Source organism: Plectropomus leopardus, chromosome 16 (genome assembly GCF_026936395.1).
Source record: "Plectropomus leopardus strain MGB_pleo_1.0 chromosome 16, ASM2693639v1, whole genome shotgun sequence".
In the NCBI taxonomy this organism is placed as follows: domain Eukaryota; kingdom Metazoa; phylum Chordata; class Actinopteri; order Perciformes; family Serranidae; genus Plectropomus; species Plectropomus leopardus.
This window is the reverse complement of record NC_142191.1, coordinates 20,143,121-20,162,103: the sequence shown is the minus strand read 5'-3', so window position 1 is coordinate 20,162,103 and position 18,983 is coordinate 20,143,121. Positions and strand designations below refer to the sequence as shown.

Genomic DNA, 18,983 nt, shown 5'->3' with positions numbered 1-18,983 from the left:
GATTACAGTCATAGTCAAGTTTTTTTCTTTTTACTGAACATTTTCACCCGAGCTTTTTTAAACAATTTTCTGAATCTACTAGTTGCTTGCAGTTCGTGGGACATTTCTTACCAAGTGTCTTATTGCCTTTTCCCCCATTTTTTTGAAAGAAATTGCATCAATTTGCTCAGGGGTCAGAGGTTAAATACTTGTGAAAGGCGTCTGGAAGCAGCACAAGAAAAGTGATATCGCTCCAGGTTTCAAGGGGTTTACGTTCTAGACATTTCTTGTGGAGCTGGTGGAAACCAAAGCAGGACTTTTGACTCAGCCAGAAACTGATTTTACAAGATTAATAAACCTCCCACTTAAATACTGGACTGTTATTAACTCTGTAGCTACATGAAGTGATTAGATTAGATTAGAAAGTCTTTATTGTCCCAAAGGGACAATTTGGTTTGCAACAGTAGTTAACACAGCCAATTCACACCATAATAAATAAATACAAGAAAAAAAGGCATAGATACATATAACATACAGTAGATTTCATTAAAGTTAGTTGTAGTGAAAATAAAACATTGCAGGTTAATTATTAATTGTTCATTACAAAGACATAAGGGCCTAAAGCTTGTTTAAAAACCCAACAGCTGAGGCCGGGGTCTAAACTTTGCATGGTTTGCCAAAAAGACCTTTGCCCTCTACATGCAATCTATCGACATTAAAAATTCCTTAATTTCCTCAAAAAGAACAGTCTCTGATTGGCCTTTTTGCAGATGTAGTCAGTGTTGACCTCAAAAGTCAGTTTGTCGCCCAAAGACGGTGCCCAAATACTTATACTGACTTACTGTCTCCACAGCTGTGCTATATATTATTACTGTGGTTTATAATGATGTCATGTTATTTTGTCAAGGGGCCCAAATTTCCCAACAACACATCTTTCAGATGGGCTATATGGCTCCTGATGGCTGTCAATTCATCATACCTGGATGCAATCTGCAACAGATGATGCAATTCCAGCTACTGGGGTTTCATTATGTGCAGTGTTCATCATCACAGTGAAACCTGCCACACAAACACCAGTTGCTTGAGGAGAAAAGCTGTTGCTGAGAAGCCCGTCCGACTCTGTTGCCAGAGCAACGCTCTCCCTCACTTCCCCCATCCTTTCACCAGCAATGTGCCCGTTCGCAGTTTCTGTCCCGCTCTCGCGAGATTGCGCCCCATGCGAGTACCACGGTTCTTGCTTCGTCTCGCGAGAGTATAGCCCAGAGGAGTTTGAGAGAGAGGCGGTGACCTCATCGTCGTCGCGAGGCGGAGCGAACCGCTGCAACTTTGGATGAACTTCTGATTTGAACAAACCGAGAGGCGGTCGGCAGAGTGCACGGACAACAACAAAGGTGAAGAGATTCAGAGGGTTTTCTGCTGCCAAGTCTTTACAGCAGCTTCGTTTTATCTCTACCGGCTCTGACGGTGTGTGTGTGCCGGTGACTGACCAGCGAAAACGTTATTTTTCCTCTCGGAAAACGCCGACAAGGTGGAAATTAATAAAGGTGAGTGCGCTCTCTCCTCCCGTTGGTCTTCCCACTGACACACAGGCGATATCAACACCGTTAGTTTGGGCTTAACAGTCAAGTTGTTGGCGGTTTAGTCGATATTTGTCCATTTAAACAATTGCGCAAACGTTTGTGATTCATATAAACATTCAAGGTATCGTTTCAGAGGGAAAACTACACTGTAAAGTTTAGTTAGCAGTCGGGTAATGATAGTAGCGTTGCTCTGTGGTGTGTCACGGCTCGTGCACCGCCTTTATTTCTTGCTAACATCTGATTAACTTAGCGGTATTTTAGCTAATTAAACATTGCGATTTTCACAATAAATGTTTTTTAATGAGACCCCACACCGTTTAAAATTTAACGTTTGTCACAGTTGCTCTTAAAGAAACAGGAAACCCTGCAAAATCACCATCAGATAAAGGTAATTGCTGTTTGGTTTAGTCCCTGCGTGGCTGCTGTATAATTGGGATGGCTAGCTGCAGTTGTGGGTTTCCTGTCCATCTCAACCTCGCTGTCCATCTTTTTTTTTTTTTTAACTTGTGACCGATGACACAACCACAGTGACCAGAAATATCTTGTCATACATCTGGTGAAGAAGCCCTCTCTTTTCTCTGAAGTATTGCAGTGCAGTTTGTTGTCATGCATTGCTGTCGTTTGCACGGGTTGTTTGGACATTTGCAGTGCTTCACCAAATCTCTGTAGGTGTGGATGCACATAGAAATCCTTCAGTGAAGTGCGACTGTTTCTTTTTTTTGCAGTAAAAGTTTATCAATTCTTTCTCTGCAAAACAGACTTTAGGGTTATTAAAATGTTTTGCATGATCTCTTACTGAAGAAAGCAATGCCTGGGAACTTGCATGGAATCACATATCAAGTTAAAGCATCATTTCCACCCAGTGCTCTGTCAAAACCAGTCTCATTAATCAAAATGGCCGTCTGTGTAGTCTAGTCAGATTTGAGTAGTGATGTAACAGTGCTACATTTAAGTGATGAAGGTGCCAGAAAGCTTTTGATCATCAGATGATTTACCCGGAGAATTATAAATTATTCTGTAAAATTCAATAATGTTTTAGGTCATTTAAGACAAGACACACTAATGTGAGCTTGTATGCAAGTTTGTTAGTTTCTCAGAGTGCTCCTCTGCCCTAATGACACCCTGAGAGGGATTTTCATTGAAAGTGCGGCCCCCCCGTAGCTGCTCTGTCTTGTGTTATTGCTGCCATCTCAACCTGTGGAGTTAGCCCCCAGGCTACCAGCTTCAGCCTCCCAGGGGGCTTAAACACGCACACAGAAACACACTGCTTCCTCCTTTGACAAGTCCTAAATGGACACGTCAAAGAGATCTCATCTCTATTCATCGGGTGGCCGGGCTGGGTCAGATTCTCAACTTGAAACACAACAGCAGCATTAGAGATATATTCTCTCCTGGAGACAGCATTTCAATTGCTTTGTCCACTTTGCTTTGCTTGCTGCAGCCGCTGTGTCAACCCCCCCACCTCCCAAAAAACTCCCATGTGTGAACATCTCATGCCATCAGCCCTCCCTTGTCAGTGCTTGTGAATGCCAAGGCTGAGCAGATCTGGGGGCTGTGTTGCATTTACAATATTAAGTAGGCTATTGAGAGATTGAGTGTGTAGGTGGAGGCGCACATGTTCTGTAACACATGTAGCTGCGGAATTAAGGAAGAGGTGGGAGAAAAAGAAAGGGAAACATGTCAGGGCTGCTGATGGGCAGCGGCAAGACTATCAAAGGGCTTTTGGGATGTAGAGCAGCCTCTAGGTGTTCCTGGATTAAACAGCTGGAGTTGGCTAAAAACTTGTCTCCGGAAGGGCTTCAGCCTGCTCAAATGTAAGCACAGTAGGGGCTCTTATTGGGAGTTTCAAATGAAGATTTTCCCAGGGCCTTGCAAGCAAAATCTTTAGCTTTAAATTTGTATCAGATGCACTGTGATCGCGATGTGGTCACTCTTTCAAAAATCCTCTCATGTGTAGCCTAGGCCTATCTGGAACAGACAAGGCTTTTGGCAGTGCACACAGAGAGAAATCTGGCAAATGCAAAGTCAGGAAAAAGAGGACATTTCAATCTCATAGCTGGCCAGCTTGCACTTTCATTGAGTACGTTTACATGCACAAAATAGTGTGGTTTTTGCCCTTATTCCAAAAAGGACAATATTCCCACTAAAATGTTTGCATGTCTAATGAAAAGGAATATTCCACTAACACTCCCCTTTACTTGCATCCGTGCATACTCTGATTAATGTGCCCTAATACGCCATTTATCACATCATAACATGGAGAAGTAGAAAAGCTGAAGGCCTTTTGCCTTTTTGCATCAAAATAAGATTTTTTTTAAACATTTTCTATCAGTGGCAGATTTGTTGAACCCCCTTCTCTCCTTCATTCACCTTCTTGAAAAGGTCGGTGCTGCAATATTTGCACATATCCAAAAACCTGTTGATATCTGTCTTTAAAAAGGCTTTAAAAGCGGGAGTGTTTCTCTGTCCGACCAGAACTGTGGGATTTTCTTTTGCATGCATTTCTACCTCACAGCTTTGCAAACTGTTGGCGAGTTGGTTTGTGTACAATGTATCCTTGACAATGCACAGAGCTGACTGTAAACAGACAACAGGCCATGTGTCGCAAATTGGGGTCAAAAGAACACAGTTGAGACTCATATTCCAAATTGGCTGTGTACATGCCCAAATAATGCTCCAAAAACTGAATATTACTGGCATATCCCACATGTCTTAGTTGAAAAATGTAAAATTTGGGAAAGAAGTGTAATTTGGAATATTTAAACAGTATATGCTGTTTACATGACCTGTAACAAATTCATAAGACTGTCAATTTCAGAATAATGGGGGAATATTAAGAAAGTATATATTAAGAAATTCTGGATATATATATTAAGAAATATATTAAGAAAGTCTGGATACAGCATGGAGGCGGGGTCTTATTGATTCCAATGAGAGCTGCTCAGTGGTGCATGAAACAAAGTAAGCTATTTTTTGTGGTATAAAATACCCAGATCTATGGGCTGATGAGGTTTGGGCACTAGAGACTTACTGTGACCGAGTGTGTCCGAGTGGGTAACATCAACAACACCGGCGAAGCGACTTCCAGTTTAGTGCTTCGTTAGCTTGAATGGCAGTCTAAAAAATATAATCATGCAGCTCTTTTCGACTTTCCAAATGTTATCGAACTGGATGGCTTGAATCTAGATAGTGAAATTAGTCGTTTTGCAAAGTTTTGACACTCATGAAAACGTAGCCACTGGTTTACAGACATCTGTTTTCCAATGTAAGTCAATTGGGAAAAGTCTTTCTATCTCGTGATGGACCTGGATGGTGTAATTTCACTTTTGGCCACTGTGTAAACTTTGCATCAGAGCCTGGCACACTCCCTGGGGCTTGCTTGTGCTGACAGGAGCTAAAAATGGGGTCTTACCTGTTTATGATTCCCCACTCTAGCTTCACTATGCCCCCCCCCCTCGCCTTTGCCAGACAACTTTCTCGCATTTCTGCGTCGTCCTCCCCTTCTGTCTCACTTCTGACGCTACTTCTTTACTCTCCACCTCCCACGTTTCCCTCCTCCCTCTCCCATCACTGACAGTGCCTTTTCCTCTCGTCTTGCTTCCTTCCTGTTGTGGAAAGCATGTCAAGACTCTGACATTCTCATCATTTCTGTCCACATCCCTAACCTTATCTATCCTTCTCTCTTTCTCTCACTCCCCCTCCCTCTCCCTGGTCTTCATTTCTCCTTTTCTCCGTGTGTCTGTCTCCCTCCCTTTCTCCGCTGTCTCTCTGCATGCTGGAGATTGGAATGTGAGTTCCCTCTGTTTAAGGTCTTGGGGTGGGCTGTCTCTTGAGAAATACCAGAGGAAGAAATACTCGTTAACAGTGAAAATATCACACTGCAGGGCAGGATGATTTAATAAAACTACTAGGCTCTGGCAAATCAGGGTTTTCCTGCATAGAGAATTGAAAAGTGGCCTTCTCATTCAATTACTGTGCAGATTTTTTACCTTAACCTTAACATAACATCTCTTTCAAGAGTGCTATCTTAAATACATCATTGCCAACTGCGATTGCAGCAACAGAATCGGTCCAGGATGGCTCTAAGATGCTATGCCAGCTAATCAGCAGATTCAGATTCATTATCCCACACAGGGTAATTCATTTGGTCCAGTGCTCCAAATATTAAAGACACCATAAAATCCTCAGTAAAAACAATAAAATAGCATACACTGAAAGACACACTGACCATTTTAAGCAAATTTCATATTACAGACAAGACATGTAGCATGCCTACAGTCATGGAAAACCTGGAGAAGTCACGGAATTTCACAATAACATTTTCTAGGCCTGGAAAAGTCATGGAAGTAGTAAAAATCCTTGAAAGTTTTGGAAAAATCATGGCAATGTGTCGTGCATAATAAATAATGAGAATGTAAAAAAAATATTGAGCCATGGCATGATCTCTTTTAAAAAACTGTGATGTATTTGCATCATGGAAAGGCAGAAAAGTGGGGCAGGAAATTGTTTCTTTTATTATGGGTCCTTGAAAAGTCATGGAAAAGTTTTGAAATTTTGTCCCTAAAAATGTCTGGGAACTCTGATTCTGTAGATAGTTGGGCATGTCTGGCTATTTTAGTAAGACTGTAAAATCTAAAAAGTATTTTAAAATATTTTATCCCTGAAGACTTTGAGGGCAGTGTTGTTAGAAAGGCTAGGTCTGTGTGCTCTGACACATTTGAAGTGCAAGCCAGCATATTGTTTTCACTTAACAAACAGCCCTTGCGGTGTTTTCTCTGATATGTGAAATTGCAGATCTCTTTTGATCCACAGTCTTTTGCACAGAATAAATCGGAAACCCTGTTGAGGCTTTCATTGGGCTGTGTCAGGGTCTTTCATAGCAGCCAGAGGAAGGAAAGAGAGGGCACAAGAAGAGCCAGTTAATTTTAGCCGTTCCACCTGAGGTGAGGGGACTTAAAAGCTAAATTTTCCCTGTATGGGATCCCTTTCTCTTTCTCCATTTTCTCCCCGCTGTCTGCAGAAATAACTTCTTAATTAGGGCTGTATGAGTGGATTATGGTACATGAAAGCAGTGTGGATTAAAAAAAAGGCCCAGATTTCAGTTGTGACAGATGAGCAAAAAATCTATAAAAACATCATGAAACAATGACTAAGCAGGCTAATCCATGCAGAAGTAAACAGAAGGAACATACTGTACAGATGGAGAGCCCTGAGAGCGGGGGGGGCAGCCTGGATATTATAACCATGCTTTAATACTTTCAGCATTAGCCAGCATTCATAATTCTTATAATGCTACAAGCCAAGGTGGACATTTAACACCAGCCAAATGTATACTTTTACATACATATGAAAAGACTATGTGTAATATTTGTCACTTTTGGACAAAATCTATTAGATCTCCCCACATTCCACATATCAATCAGGATATCTCAAGTTGGGTATCTGCAGTGACCGAAATAAGCTTTTTGACTCGCCGGCAAAGGGAACCAATGATGAATGCTGAAAAAATTCCAGGCATATTTTTTACTGGCCAAAATGATGAATTGCCCTTTTCTACACAGTTGGCATACATTTGTCTCAGTACCTTTCATTGAGGTAGTAAGGCGTCAGTTGAATACAAACATAAAGAAGAAGCCAGAGCAAAATGAGTTGTTTCTATTTTTGTCTTTGGCATATTGGTGACACACAGAACAACTCATCAACACAGCCTCAGCATCATACTGCAGTCAGCCTCTTACAACTCCTTTATCTCCAAATAGGGTTGCAACTGTATGAAATCTGCACAGTATGATATCTGCCTCAGAAAATATCATGGTTTCCCTGTATAATAGTTAACAGTACACAGTTATTGTTATTTTTATTAGTTACCTTAAAGGAATAAAAACAGAGGGACTTTTGGGGTTGGGAAAATGTGTTATTATAATTGGAACTTGACATGTTTTTGTTTTTTTTTTTTAAATTTCACAGCACTGTTTAGACATTAAAGAATAACTACAATCCCCACTTTTGGCCACTTCTGAAGAGTGCCTCTTCCCTGGAGTGTGAAAACAGTCTCAAAATTGGGCAGAGCTGGGAAAGGGCTTAGACACACCCAGTCATCCAAATGCGCCACATCTCTATCCACAGCACCTCCCTGCCCTCCGCACACACACAGACTAATCAGTTTATTAAAGGGCGGCGACTGGGGGCTTGGTTGGTGATGAAAGCAGGCTCCTGGTACCAGGATTAGCCAGTGACTAACTTCAATTTGCAATAGCCAGTTTCCAAGCTTTGGAGAGCAGTCACTACACATATTTATATCACAACAGGTAGAATTTTAATACTTTCACTTAAATGTCAAGATCAGGATGGGAATCAATCAATAACACTACTAAATATCTATATAGCTGTTCAACTAAAAAACGTGGTTGGGAGCTTTAGTAACTCTTTAAACACTATTGGTGTGTGTGTGTCAGCATATGTGTCGATTTCTGACACAGACAGCAGAGGACAGAAACGACACACTCGTAAATGACACCAAAACCCAGTGGAGACATTCTGCATTTTTTTTTTATTACTTGACTATTTTGGTACAAACATTTACCCGCCAGAGTGGTGGATAGCATTCCAAGATTTACTCGCTAAACAGAAAATCTACCCACATTTGGTACTTGGCAGGTTTTAAGTTTGGTTTCAGGGTATCTCCCAAAACAAGTATTGACAATATGAGCAAATTTGATGGCTCCACATTGTAATGCAAAAGTGGCTTGTATTAAAAACATGAAATACTCCTGCTTGTCTCTTAAAGCCTATTAAGGGTATAACAACATTGAGAACCGTCTGCCTGAGGACAGCAGGCTTATTTAGCTGGACCTTTGAGGTTTACTATTTGAAGCCCTCAACCCTTTCCCTTCAACTTATTTATGTTGAGTGTAAATCCAAAATCTTTTAGAAATATCAACGAAATTGATTTCATTCCTGCTGCAGGCAAAACACCCAATTGGGAATTTTATTCTGCCTGTTTTTTCCTTCATGTGGCCTCAGACCCTGTCAAGGCCGATGCATTGATCCAGAATGAACCGTGTTTGAGAATAGTGTGAATGATTCAACTAACTGACTGAATGACTTTCCATCTGACTTCATGATTCTGCTCCTGGCCTTGGATTTAATGTAGGTCTGACAATGCTCAGTTTCGAGAGATGATAAATATTTGTATACTATGCTATAAAATAATTGTAGAATGCCACTCATTTGGCAGTTACAGCAGGTATTGAGAAGGCGTTTTTTCTGAAGCTTTGGGCCCACCTTGCAATTCCCACCTGTTAACACTGTTAACTCTGTCAGCACTTTCACTGTTGTTAAGTGCTGTTTATGGAGTTAGCTAAGGCTGCAGCTTGAAAGTCAGAGATTCGAATCATCAGTTGAAGACCCTCAGTCAAATGAGATTGCTTCAAGTCCAGCAGTCTTTTTTTCTTTTCGTTTTTTGCTAGTCAGTGTGCTGTGTAGACTATTTCCGGGGATGTTTAGGTCCCCAGATTTTGCTGTGGAGTGGGTGCTCTTGACCTTCATGTAACTCTTTTGGGGCTGTGGGCATGCAGGCAGCAGCACCATGAGCAACACAGGTGAGGCAACACTTTCTGCTTAGAAGTTGTACATTTACAGCTCACAGCAACTAAATACAATACAGTCTCTGGCTTTTGATCGATATCTAGTCTCAGCAAGAAATGTTGCACATTTACGAGCTGATGTTAGTGTGTTTAGCTTGTTTACAATATGATGTGAATGCTGCTGTCACACCGAACATCCCGCGGAGCCCGATCAACTAAAAGTTTGTTTAGAGAACAAAAGAAATCGTTGAATATTTGTATCGAACGGCCAAATCCGATAAGACTGGCATAATTCTGAGTCAGCTACAGCCCTAGAGCTAGCACCGTTAGCTGCTATCTGCCTACACAGCCACCTGTATGTTGAGAATCATGTACAGATAACTCATATGCTGTGATTTTGCACAGAGCCCCTTTAATCTCAGAGAAGCTAAAACATGTAGTAAAATGCATGTTGTTGAGTTAACTATGTATTCATAAAAAAAAACACCCAAAACTAAATGTCTGCAGAATGACTGTGGTCAATATTAACTACAAATATTGCAAAAGGCAGTCATCAACTTACAGGTATTTTCATGCATTCTGTGGTCTCACTAATATCCAAAGTTTTTTGTGGGTCCATGAATGCAGCGCAGCAGGTGAAGTTCTTTTTATCTCCTCTGCCGGCTGTATGTTACTCGTGAGGTGGATAATTGATCTGTTAATATGTTCAGAGCTGATCAGATCAATGGATAAGAGAAAATATTTGCAGATTTTTGGAAGTGAAAGAGAGTTTTAGGCCCAGCAGAATGTTTAGTTTAATTTTTAATGACGGTCTGCTGCTCCTCTCTGCCGCTACTGCGCTATAAATTACCCAACAGTGTTTTAATACTGCTCCTAATTAACAGTCCAGCTCCGCTGAGACTATGGCGGGACAAATTAGACTATGGCGGCCCGCCATCGTCTTGGTTATTAATGGGAATCAGTGATGTTGTTTACGATTCTGTGCTCTGATATAAATATTTTACAGAAGTAGGAGAACAGTCACAACATGGCAACTGTCTGGTTTGAAAAGTCAAGTGCAGGTGGAACATGTGTTCATTAATCTGCATCAAAATGTCCTCAATTCCTCCTCTCTTCGACACCATGATGACATCGCAAGAACGCGACTGTGCACGAGAACTGTAAATCTTATCCCCAAAACATGTATGGGAGCATCGCTGAAATTCCCACCAACTGCCTTGCCATCTGTTTTCATGCAGACAGAGCTCTCAATTTTGTCTTGCTGGATGACTAAAAGGATGTTCCTACTGTTGGCTGCTGGGGCTGGTATTACTGATAGAAGTGCTTATTCTGACCTTGTTGGGTTTGTTAATTGTTGCTGTCTCTCCTGTGCCATTTTGGGAAAATTGGTGTGTGTGTGTGTGGAGCTGCAACCTGAAATTTATGCAAGCTGTTTGTCAGGAAATTACAAAGCTATTTCAACACTCGATGAGAAAGGATGTGATGAGAATGCAATTAGATTGTTGTCAGTCTGGAACTAGATTCAATTTCTCATAAAACTTGGAGCTACTGGCTCATATTGGATTAATAGTTGGTAACTTAGCCCTGTTCTTCATTCTAGAATTAACTGTAACATATTCCATGTGTTGCAAATTCTTAAAACAGTTTTGCCAATATGTTTTCTGAATATTTTTATGTTTCTCAAATGTTCTTTAAATGTCATCAGGTAAATTCTAGTGCAATCTGTGTTACTTAATGTTTTGAGAGCAGTTTATCTTCCTGGATTTGTCAATACTTGCAACTTACTTGGTATCAGCTAAGGGCCCGGGAAAATCTTACACAGTATCTCTCTGTTTTGGGATTGTTTTTTTGTCTTTGTGAAATATAGACAGTTTAAAAGACCGTGTAACCAACCTTGCCTGTACATATTTACAGTGAAGCACCACCCTGAAAGACATCCCTGTAGTTTGACAGAACATAATGCATCATCACTTCGAATACACAAGTGTTCCTCTGCTCATTACCAAACATGCTTTAGGCCCTGTTTGCGTGTATGCAGATATTTTGAAAGCAGATTTTTTCACCTCCTTTAAAAACAAAGATAAAAGAAAATGTGCTTGTGAGACCTTTGTTGTACAAATATCTCCATCCACACTAGAATGCAAAATTGACCCTAAAAGCCCACCGGTGTTAGCTGTAATCAACAGTCTCCTGTCATCACAAAGGTAGGAAAGCACACAGGGTTGCAGTGATATAATAGTTTTAAGATATACCATGATATGAAAGATGACAATTATCAACAGTGCTCATTTGCTTATCTACAATATTGATAAAAATGCAACTGGACAGAGAGTCTCACATTTATTTTAGACATTTTCAAAAGGGAGAATTTTTAACCATCCTGTCATTAAAAAATATTGCTTCACGTCTTAATTATAGTGATAAAGCATTTGTTCATCCAGTTCCAACCCTTCTGTTTCAAGGGTCATTCTGACTGTAGTAATAATAGTAAAAATAGTGATTATCATTCTGTAATACTGTGATACCTGGTGCACAAGCTAACAATACAATTTTCAAAACCTACCACTGGAGATCTCGTCAACGTTGAGCTCACGCAAACGCACGATTGATGCATCAGACTTGTGAAAGTTTTCCTTCCATTCCTCATCAACTACAATCCCACTCTGGAAATTATCCCAGAGCCAGATCCAAAACTGGAATTTCTAGAGCTGATCCCTCTGACCATTAAGTGGTGCAGCAATACTAAATTAAAATTTCAAGTAGTCCTAAGATCAAGCATTGCTCACAAAATATTAGCAAACCAGTAGTCTTGCTGGTGTTGTTATTTTTTTTTTTTTAGAAAATATGCTCATTAAACAAAGCAACAATGGGCACGGATGAATTGAGGAGATGATGTTTTACACGTGCCCTCGGATGGACAGTAACCGCAGTTTTCAAAAATCACTTTAGAAGAGGTTAAGATTAAGGCCTGAAACTGTGTGTGTACAGGAGAGACAACATCATGGTTTTATACAAGCCTTTACCTATAGCCCTAACATGAAAAAAATAACAGGATCTCATCTGTGTTGACCTCAATATCTTTTGGAAAACTGAGTTCAAAATTACTTTTAGAAAATTCAACACTTAAACCGACACCAACTCTTTGTGGAGTTAACATTTCAACATCACATTTTGAGGATGTATAATACTGGATAGCCAATGTTTGGGCATAGTTAAGGGAAAGTTAATACAGAAAGAGCAACAGTGACAGTCATTATAAATGCAAACAGTTGAAACCATGGCAACAATGTCAAATAATCCATCACATTGCACGCTAAATCCAGGTCCACCTAAATTGATTGGTAAATTGGCACCAGGAGCAAATTCTGGAGCCAAACAGTGGGCAAAGCTTCAGCCAGATGGGCATACATTTTTGCTTTATAAGACACTGAGAGGAGAATAATATGAATGATAATGAAGAATGTTTGCGTTCTGTGAAGGACAAACTGTTAAGAGATTAAAGCACTCTTATCATGTGATAGATTTTACCTGACGAAGCTCCGTAATTGGAAGTTTTAACCATTCCCCTTCAGATGGAAACACACAAGATTTTTCTTAAGTGGAGCCCTAAATGCTCTGTTTTTTGACATTCTTGTCAGTATTTTTTTATGATGAATGAATCTTCAACTGAAATAATTTTGCAAGGCCAATGAGATGTTTTATTCTCTGCAATATATAGGTGGGTATTTGTGTGCTACCAGCAAATTGAGCTCTGTGAGGTGCAATGAAAGATTTTAGTTAGGATTTTGTTAATGTTAAAAGAAATGTATTCAGACAAACAAAAAAAGGACCTCTGTTTGGAGAGGTGACCCTGTAGCCTTAACCAATAATCGTATTTTCAGCTAATTGTATTAGAAGATCCAGGCTTTAAGCTGTGGTTGTGTAACTATATGTTAAAAGGCTGCTTATATTCAGAAGGCCTGCTGGTGTTGCACTTCACCTTACACAGCATGTCCAGGCAAAGTGGTGTTAATTACGAATCATTAACTATATTTCTGCATTGGCTAAAATGCTTTCCAGAATAATCCAGTTACACCAAGGAGCATGGCCAGTTTTTATCACCCACATGCCCCTAGAACATTTGACCCATCCTCGTGGGACTGTGTTGGCATCCAAGCATTCGGATGGCATGAGACATCCACTCAATTTGATGCCTGAATTACTGTGATATAAACTACAAAATCAGATCATGGTTAATTGTATTCCATAAAACAGGGAGTACAGTTTGGAAAAATACCACTCCTGCCCTCTGGATGTTCTCTAGACTCTGACCATGTTTATTACTGATTAATGCAGCAGACTCTATATGATACGTATTGTTTTGCTAATATAGGCTGGATAAGCATAGTCAAGCAATTGCAATTCAGTTTCGAGGTTTCTTTCCTTTTACTTTTTCTCCGTCTGTCCGTCAGTCCCTTTATTGTTAACGTGATATCTCAGGAACGCCTCGAGGGAATCAAGAATGAACTGATTAGATTTTGTGGTCATAGGTCAAAGTTCACTGTTTATAACTTTGTTGGAACACTGAATGCTCACAATAATAATAGCCCAAGCATTGCAACTTTATCTGCATTTTTCACTTGCTTCAGCTATTTTATTACAAACAAAATAAAACCAACCAACCAAAAAAAACTGCAACATGCATCCCAAATCGCTAATAAAGCTGTCTTAAAATTTGGTACTTCAGCCCACAACAATTTCTAAAACTAGCGTATGAAAAAAAGTCGGAAGGGAATGAACTATTTCATGAGTCTGGACAGATGTGGATGTAAACTGCAACTTGACTGGATGCTGGAGGCATACAACCGTGAGGCAGTAATTCTTGTTTTGTCAAGTGCAGTCCTGACCAATTTTTAGGTGTTCAACTGACTGTGTCTTGTAAAATATGCAATTTCCTGAACAGACTCCTGTTTTTCTCATATGCAGCTTTAGGAAGAAAACCTCGTCTGAAGACAGTCACACAAGTAGGAACAGGATTAAAGGAAGACGCATCCTGGTCATTGTTCACCACTGCTGGATGGGGTCCCCTCTCTGATCTCAAGGAAACCGTTACTACTTGAAGTTGGGAAAACTGTCATCTCTTGGCAGTAAGTTTACTTTTTGATAAAATACTGCATGCAGTGAAAAAAAACTGTCACAAACTTTTTAAGCAGCTGCCCTTTCATGTGATGAAGGAGATATAAGGGATGTTGTCTTCTTCTATGTCATAGCACACATTGCAGAGCCGCCACAGCATGAAGAAGTGGTTCAGAGAGAAAATCTGGCTTTAAAGTCAACAGGCTTTTGAGTTGTTTCCCGTCCTTGGAATTGATTCATTAAGTGCGCTGTAATTGACAGTCTCTGTGATTTCACTGTCAGTTTGAGTTCTCTTCCCTGGCTTTAATGTCCCACTGAGCCACAGCAAACCAAACAGATAATCTTGTGGCCATGTTGATGTTTCTGGTAATGCAGCTGCCTGGGAGGGGTTGTGTTAAGATACTGGAACACACATTTAAGGGAGAGATGTGGTTAAGTCCTTGAGACACTTAAAAATGTCAGTTGTGAAAAGGGAATTTGTCAAAGCTTATAAATGGACAGTTTAAAAGAGCTGTTTTTAAACCAAATTTGTAGGCTGTTCTCCTTAGAGTCTTTAAACAGCACCTGTTAAGTAATACTAAAAAATACAGAAAGATGCTGACAACTATGATTACCATTGTGGATGAATGTCATCCTGTGATAGATGGGGATCTGATCAGGGCTTAGTTTTTAAAGACCCTGAAAACTTGGTTTCAAATGTAATTTCTACATAAAATTTGATATTTAGGACCAAATAAACAGAAATCAAGTTAACTTTTGAAATAAAAAAAAACAACACATATTATTTATCAAGACATCAAGAGCTCATTTCTCAAAACTGATGAAGCAGAGCTGCCTCATCAGACTGAAATTACTTTTGGATGTGGTTTAGTCACATTTGATTGACAGTGCTGGCAACAAGACTTTATATATATTAAATGTTGATGTGAATTGGGTTTTAACACACCCCAGCATGCAGTGAAAATGTGTGGCATGCATAGTCAATGTTCTAGCCTCCTGTGACCTTGAACAGGGCAAGTAACAAATTGATGTATGGATGTTTCTTGCTTGAGCTCAGATGTTGCCAGCTTGCTAGCAGTCACGCTGGTTGCAGCTACTTCTCTGTCTTAGGGGTCACTAATGGTTACATCTCTGTGTGTTAAATGTTTGCATCGTAATATCAAGTTCAGTATAAAGCATATCCACTACTTGGCTGATCACATGCTGGTTTAAACATTTTATTGTAAAAAACAGCATGCATCTGGATTAAAGACCGCTGTAAAAAAAAGTTACATTTGGTAAACAAAGAAAATCGAGGCATATTTTCATTGATGTCATTTCACTAAAAAAAGTTGAATAAGGCTCCAGCAGTCGCTCATTGTGCCAAGGAGAAAAGCGCTCTGGTGGATCCCTCGTAATGAAAGCCGTCTTGCTCGGATTTGTGGGTTCCAAGGAGGTCCTAGATTGTGCCAGGGGAGGTAAACACATAAATCCATCCTGATGCACTGAGAGCAGCAGCAGCAGCAGCTTTTGGCTGAACCCTCGACAGTCTTCCTGCTTCGCAGATCCATGTACTGACACAAAGCCAGAGATAATGCTGATAGCAGTGAATTCCTCACTAACACTTTGGTAGGAGCCGGACATGATGCTCTTTTTGTTGCAGTTGTTATTAGGCTTGGGATATATTGTGTTATTTATTGTCATTTGAATTATTTGTCAAAGGGATTGATAGTTTATTCTGTGAACCACACCACTATGCTGTTGCACTTAGGACAACAATCACTTCTGGTAGAAAACTGGCAAGACATTTAAGTTGTGGACATATGTGATAATTACGAACTTGTTTATGTCTGTTATTATTTTTAGCTGTAAATGTGACATTTAAAGGTAGTTAAACACAGTGGTATGACCTATCTGATGTTTATGCTTTTTCATGGTCTAATTAACAAATTCAAGGATCCACAGCGCTAATAAAATCACTAAGGAAACGCTTACATGTGAAATACGTTGTGATATTGTTGTTTTAGCTGGCTAATGTCAGCTGACAGCTGTCAGCTGGACAAATTGCTAGATAGCAAAAGTAGCAAAACACTCCATAAAGAGAATAATGTCCGCTAATTCATCCAGACTCCCGCAACTGGTTTGCAAATCATTTTATCAACTACGATTCAACAAATGCAAATTTTCTCCACTTAACGTTAGACACTAATCAGTCAAGGCAGTTGTATACCAGCAACTCACATGTTCTGCGAAGTAAATTTGCTGCTTTTGTCAATGATGTCTTGTGGCTTTGAGGTAACAGCTACAGTTTCCCATTGGAAAGGGCTGTCTGTGGACAATGTAAAGCCTTAAAAATAGTCTAAATGTAGCATACACTAAAACTGATTTTTTTTTTTTGGTGGACTTTTTTAAGGTGACTAAAAACTAACCAAATGAGTCATGAAAGTGATGTGTGTGTGTGTGGGGGGGGGTCGTAACAAAAATTGTGATTGAGTCTAGAAAATATCTGTTTGCACTGAAACTCAGGCCTCATATTGCTTCTTAAAAACTCATAGGCATCCAATTTACAGTGACATCAAACAAAAAGCCATAAGTGTATTTTTTTTTTTTAGAAACTTTTAACTAGTCAGTTTTGGCATTGTTCGTTGATTAAACAATATGACATTTAAGTTATTGATGAATTTTCCTTCAATCAAAAAAAGGGCTTATTCTGTTGATATCAGTACATATTCCCCAAACAAACATAAACTAGGCTACAAAAATTGGACTGGAGCAAGAAGACCTTGAGATGATTTTCTTTGAAACCAGAAAAATGAGGTCACAATGCCCAGGCTGACAACATCTGGCTTGCAGGTGGTGGAAGCAGAAACCAAAACAGGAAAGTGGTCTGTCATGATCTGTGGTGCTCCATGCAACCTCTCCGCTCACTGAGCTCATCCAAGAAGGGGAGTGTTTTGGCATGTAAGGTGATGGCCTTGAGAGTCAGAGTGGAGTTTCCATTCTGGGGTTTAATGGATTTCAGGTTCATGGCTTTGTAAAGAGCAAATGTTTGGTGAAAGTGTGTGAGTCTTTCACTGGGCTCATCCCATCATGCTTTTAGTCGGGCCATGGGTGTGCAATGGCATGCAGCAGAATGTGTGAGAATGCAGTGTGTACACAATAGGGATGACCTCATTGTTTTCAACTTCATCTAAGCTCAACATGCTGAAGAACAATGAAATCTGCCTGCCACACAGCCCAAACCTCCCCCACCTTACACTACATTTGTGTGTTTACGTGGCCATCTCTGAGGTGTGTATTAACATTCTAGTTTACAGAGGTTCTTAAAATATTTACTCAGGGCTGAACTGGTTAATGATTATTTGGACAAGCAGAATTGGAATTGTTGGGCTACACACACTGGGGTTATGTTGTCGCAGACCTGCCAACTCCAATGGGCTTTGTTCCTGGTGTCAGTTAGTGAATGTAGTGCCGACCTCACTGACCCTGCTGAACTTTTGCTCAGATAGCCTGTAAACTGAGGGAAAATCTAATTTATGCTTTCATCTCCAATCACAAAAACTCACTCAGAGTAAAGATGGCCTGTATTGCAGTGTATTGTCTCGATCTGTGATTTCAGCTTTGGTTAATTTTACTTTCTATAGCGCCACACTAATTAACCAGTAACTAATTGGTTAATTTATAAGAAAAGACACAAAATGATGTGAAATACAAGAGGCCTTTCTTTTAAGTCCAGTGCTCCATTGACTTAGTGAACTGTGGGGATGCATTTCAAATCAAGGTACAAGGTACAAGGTAGATTTATTAGTCATTTTTTAAGCAAAGCTTAAAAAATGAAATTATAATTTGTCCTTGATCCTGCTACATCTTTGGAATTAAAGGATGAGTTGATTAAAATCACCAGCTACTATAAAAATTCCATCCCGTTGTTTGAGCATATTGCTGCTGTTGGCATTATACAATTCCTGCAGAGCAATTTTTGACTTTGCATCAGAGTCTTGTGTCCTGTTGGCTCTGAACAAGGTCTGCCCATCCTGTTCAACAGCTTGATCTGGGATGTTAGGGGTTAACCATGTCTCTGTGAAGAGCAGTCTCTGATTCCCTGTTGCTGAGTGAGCCTCAGTCACATCTCATCCATTTAATTTTCTTGCGACCGGACATTAGGCAGAAGAAAGCTTGGCAGAGGACCAGCTTTCAGTCCAAGTCGAGTCAGCCTCGCCTTGATGCCGACTCTCCTCCTCTCTTCCTCTGGCACTTACGGTTTTGTTTCTCCCATCAGGTCTTACTGGCCACTTGGCATATGCCGCTGGTGGAGATCCTCTCACGGCTCCTCAAATGTTTGATTTAGCTGATTTTGTCACATGATAGTAAACTGAATATCCTTGTTTTTTGGGCTGTCATTCAGACAAAAAGAGCAATTTGAAGTCATTTTGTGCTCTGACAAATTGTGATGGGAGTTTCTTTTCCCTGTTTTTTAACATTAATTAAACAAAAAGATTAATGGAGAAAATATACAACAAATTAATTGATAATGAAAATAATTGTTAATTGCAGCCCTACAAGTAACCTGCTGTCATCCCTCAGTCCTGCTTGAATAACTCTAGACTCGGGGAGCAAGTGATGGTGACCTTGTCTATCAGAAAACCTCCCCACCTCCTTCTCCTCTCACACCTGCTTCCTTTGCATTTCTCTCTTCTGCCTATCACCAAAGACACAGACTGTTGCTGCTTTGTTACCCAGTCGC

The 18,983-nt window shown here is 40.1% G+C and overlaps 1 protein-coding gene across 3 annotated transcripts in view; it reads left to right on the top strand.

Annotated features, from left to right (window-relative positions):
- Window positions 1-1,263: 1,263 nt before the first annotated feature.
- sipa1l1 (signal-induced proliferation-associated 1 like 1) overlaps window positions 1,264-18,983 on the top strand; it is a 111,687-nt gene continuing 93,967 nt past the window's right edge. For 2 of the 3 annotated variants that reach the window (XM_088089213.1, XM_088089212.1), the window contains exons 1-2: window positions 1,267-1,523; window positions 14,111-14,271. The gene's annotated coding sequence lies outside the window, so the exon portion shown is untranslated. Of the gene's footprint in view, window positions 1,524-14,110; window positions 14,272-18,983 lie in introns of all 3 variants that reach the window. The other variant, XM_088089214.1, reaches the window with a different exon arrangement.